Source organism: Rhododendron vialii, chromosome 11a (genome assembly GCF_030253575.1).
Source record: "Rhododendron vialii isolate Sample 1 chromosome 11a, ASM3025357v1".
NCBI lineage: Eukaryota > Viridiplantae > Streptophyta > Magnoliopsida > Ericales > Ericaceae > Rhododendron > Rhododendron vialii.
Window position 1 is genome coordinate 962,501 of NC_080567.1, and position 5,000 is coordinate 967,500.

A 5,000-nucleotide genomic window follows, 5' to 3' on the forward strand; every position below is an offset into this window, starting at 1 on the left:
GGGTAACGGCTAAAAAGTTGCTGGTTAACGGCTAAGAATTTGCTGGGTACCGGCTAAAAAGTAGCTTGTCGCCGGGCAAATCAATGCAAGCACCAATATGTTCTTGTCGAAACGCCCCAAAAACTCTTGTTTAGTCGCCATCTTTTGGGACTTTCGCAATGTTAGTTTAAAATCTTTTTTAATTTTTATTTTGAGATGTTTTTAAGTCTTAATTTAAACATTTTCTATTATAGATGCCTTATTTTTCAACCCAATATATTTACCTAATTATTGTGTAGCTTGTTTATAATTTTTTGTGATTTTTTCTTACTTTTTTTGTATTTTTTTGTATTTTTTATGATTTTTATATATTTATTTTTTGTTTAATTAATATAAAATTATCCTTTTGGCAAAAAATTCTGAATTTTTTGGAGGAGTTGCTTCATATTTTTGTGAAGATGTCCCAATTCAAAGTTTATGAAAAAAAGTTGCGATGCTCAAAAAAACCCCTATTGCTTCAGTTCGGACACATTGATGTTCCTTCCTGCCACAAGGGCAAAGGCTAATTTTACTACTATAGGGGGGGGGGGGTGGTGTCCCTCCCTTGGGGAAGCCGAGGCCACCCGACGCCGGGTGCCAAGGCACGTTGCTATCGAGACCACCCGGGCAAATCTTGGCCATTTGGCCTCGGTTACTCGAGAAAACACTACCCGTCGGTAATGCACGGAAAAAAGACCGAAATGCCCCTGAATCGAAATGCTATATTAAGTCGTCCCGCAAGGCAATGCACAGCTCTATCGAGCAGAGCAGGACTCTATCGGGCAATTCTTGGCCATTTGGCCTTGGTTACCCCTGGAAGCACTACCCGTGGGTAATGCTCGGAAAAAAGACCGAAATACCCCGGAGGCGAAATGTTATTTTTACCCGTCCCGTGGGGCAAAGCATGACTCTATCGGGCAAAGAAAAACTATGTCGGGCAAATGTTGGCGGTTTGGCCACAGAAACCCGTAAAGAGATGACCCGGTTGTAACGCTAGAAAAAAATGCCCGGGTAAAGGCAAGGCCTAGCCAAGGAATGGCAGAGCAAACAATGACACTACTATCGGGCAGAAACTAGAACTCCATGGCCGTTTGGCCTCAAAATGCTCGTGCTTTCGAGTCCCGTTGGGAATGCTTGCAGACTCACATCCTCCATGATGCATAGGTGTTCCCATGGGGGGATGCCTCCTTGCTGAGAGGTAAGCTTGCTACCTTGGTGGTGAGCGCCGGCTAACGGATACCTGTTGGCTATGGCACAGTCCCGATGATGCATTGGTGTCCCCGCACGGAAAAGCGTAACTGGCTAATGGTCTTTCATTCCTAATGCCACGTTGCGTAGCCCAGGGGTTGCCTCCTTGTTGAGGGAGAAGCTTGTCGCTTAGGCGGCGAGCGCTGGTTGATGGTTCTCCATTGGCTATGGCACTGTCCCTTGGGTAATTTTCCTCCATGATGCATTGGTGTCCCTTTCGGGGGATGCCTCCTTGCTGAGAGGTAAGCTCGACGCCTTGGCGGTGAGCGCCGGCTGATGGATATCCGTTGGCTATGGCACATTCCCGATGACGCATTGGTGTCCCCGCACGGAAAAGCGAAACTGGCTAATGGTCTTAGATTCCTAATGCCACGTTGCGTAGCCCAGGGGTTGCCTCCTTGTTGAGGGAGAAGCTTGTCGCTTAGGCGGCGAGCGCCGGTTGATGGTTCTCCATTGGCTATGGCACTGTCCCTTGGGTAATTTTCCTCCATGATGCATTGGTGTCCCTTTCAGGGGATGCCTCCTTGCTGAGAGGTAAGCTCGTCGCCTTGGCGGTGAGCGCCGGCTGATGGATATCCGTTGGCTATGGCACAGTCCCGATGACGCATTGGTGTCCCCGCACGGAAAAGCGAAACTGGCTAATGGTCTTTGATTCCTAATGCCACGTTGCGTAGCCCAGGGGTTGCCTCCATGTCGAGGGAGAAGCTTGTCGCTTAGGCGGCGAGCGCCGGTTGATGGTTCTCCATTGGCTATGGCACTGTCCCTTGGGTAATTTTCCTCCATGATGCATTGGTGTCCCTTTCGGGGGATGCCTCCTTGCTGAGAGGTAAGCTCGTCGCCTTGGCGGTGAGCGCCGGCTGATGGATATCCGTTGGCTATGGCCCAGTCTCGATGACGCATTGGTGTCCCCGCACGGAAAAGCGAAACTGGCTAATTGTCTTTGATTCCTAATGCCACGTTGCGTAGCCCAGGGGTTGCCTCCTTGTCTAGGGAGAAGCTTGTCGCTTAGGCGGCGAGCGCCGGTTGATGGTTCTCCATTGGCTATGGCACTGTCCCTTGGGTAATTTTCCTCCATGATGCATTGGTGTCCCTTTCGGGGGATGCCTCCTTGCTGAGAGGTAAGCTTGTCGTCTTGGCGGTGAGCGCCGGCTGATGGATATCCATTTGCTATGGCACAATCCCGATGGATCTCGTCCATTGGAAACGGCCCTGTCCCTTTGAAAAAACTATCTTAATGATGCATTGGTGTTGAAACCCTTAGGGGCAAGGACACCGTTGCGGAGAGGTAAGTTTGTAGATGCTTTTATGTGAAGCCAAAATGTTTTCTAAATTCATTGTTCATCAAAAAATCAAAAAATGAATTTGCAAAAATCTTCCTTGATTACGCATTGGCGTGTCCTTCGGTGATTGCCTATATGCTGAGGGGTAAGCAAAGTTATGTTTTAAAAATTCTTCCTCGACGATGCATTGGTGTTCATTTAGGGAATGCGTTCTTGCTGAGGGGTAAGCATGTCGTTTAGGCGTCATGCGCTGGCCGGTGGTCCTACATTGGCTATGGCAATGTCCCGTCGGAAAGCTTCCTTGATGATGCATTGGTGTTGTAACCCTTCGGGGAAGCCCCACCCTTGCGGAGAGGTAAGCTTGTTGCTGCTCAAAAATTCTTCCTCGATGACGCATTGGTGTTCCCTTTGGGGGATGCCTTCTTGTTGAGAGGTAAGCTCGTCGTCTATTTCAATGAGATGGGTGGCGAGCGCCGGCCGATTGATCTTTTCAATTGGCTACGGCAATGTCCCTTCGGTAATCTTCCTCCATGATGCATTGGTGTCCCTTTCGGGGGATGCCTCCTTGCTGAGAGGTAAGCTTGTCGCCTTGGCGGTGAGCGCCGGCTGATGGATATCCTTTTGCTAGGCACAATCCCGATGATGCATTGGTGTCCCCGTACGGAAAAGCGAAACTGGCTAATGGTCTTTGATTCCTAATGCCACGTTGCGTAGCCCAGGGGTTGCCTCCATGTCGAGGGAGAAGCTTGTCGCTTAGGCGGCGAGCGCCGGTTGATGGTTCTCCATTGGCTATGGCACTGTCCCTTGGGTAATTTTCCTCCATGATGCATTGGTGTCCCTTTCGGGGGATGCCTCCTTGCTGAGAGGTAAGCTCGTCGCCTTGGCGGTGAGCGCCGGCTGATGGATATCCGTTGGCTATGGCACATTCCCGATGACGCATTGGTGTCCCCGCACGGAAAAGCGAAACTGGCTAATTGTCTTTGATTCCTAATGCCACGTTGCGTAGCCCAGGGGTTGCCTCCTTGTGGAGGGAGAAGCTTGTCGCTTAGGCGGCGAGCGCCGGTTGATGGTTCTCCATTGGCTATGGCACTGTCCCTTGGGTAATTTTCCTCCATGATGCATTGGTGTCCCTTTCGGGGGATGCCTCCTTGCTGAGAGGTAAGCTTGTCGTCTTGGCGGTGAGCGCCGGCTGATGGATATCCATTTGCTATGGCACAATCCCGATGGATCTCGTCCATTGGCAACGGCCCTGTCCCTTTGAAAAAACTATCTTAATGATGCATTGGTGTTGAAACCCTTAGGGGCAGGGACACCGTTGCGGAGAGGTAAGTTTGTAGATGCTTTTATGTGAAGCCAAAATGTTTTCTAAATTCATTGTTCATCAAAAAATCAAAAAATGAATTTGCAAAAATCTTCCTTGATGACGCATTGGCGTGTCCTTCGGTGATTGCCTATCTGCTGAGGGGTAAGCAAAGTTATGTTTTAAAAATTCTTCCTCGACGATGCATTGGTGTTCATTTAGGGAATGCCTTCTTGCTGAGGGGTAAGCATGTCGTTTAGGCGTCATGCGCTGGCCGGTGGTCCTACATTGGCTATGGCAATGTCCCGTCGGAAAGCTTCCTTGATGATGCATTGGTGTTGTAACCCTTCGGGGAAGCCCCACCCTTGCGGAGAAGTAAGCTAGTTGCTGCTCAAAAATTCTTCCTCGATGACGCATTGGTGTTCCCTTTGGGGGATGCCTTCTTGTTGAGAGGTAAGCTCGTCGTCTATTTCAATGAGATGGGTGGCGAGCGCCGGCCGATTGATCTTTTCAATTGGCTACGGCAATGTCCCTTCGGTAATCTTCCTCCATGATGCATTGGTGTCCCTTTCGGGGGATGCCTCCTTGCTGAGAGGTAAGCTTGTCGCCTTGGCGGTGAGCGCCGGCTGATGGATATCCTTTTGCTAGGCACAATCCCGATGATGCATTGGTGTCCCCGTACGGAAAAGCGAAACTGGCTAATGGTCTTTCATTCCTAATGCCACGTTGCGTAGCCCAGGGGTTGCCTCCTTGTTGAGGGAGAAGCTTGTCGCTTAGGCGGCGAGCGCCGGTTGATGGTTCTCCATTGGCTATGGCACTGTCCCTTGGGTAATTTTCCTCCATGATGCATTGGTGTCCCTTTTGGGGGATGCCTCCTTGCTGAGAGGTAAGCTCATTGCCTCGGCGGTGAACGCCGGCTGATGGATATCCGTTGGCTATGGCACATTCCCGATGACGCATTGGTGTCCCCGCACGGAAAAGCGAAACTGGCTAATGGTCTTTGATTCCTAATGCCACGTTGCGTAGCCCAGGGGTTGCCTCCTTGTGGAGGGAGAAGCTTGTCACTTAGGCGGCGAGCGCCGGTTGATGGTTCTCCATTGGCTATGGCACTGTCCCTTGGGTAATTTTCCTCCATGATGCATTGGTGTCCCTTT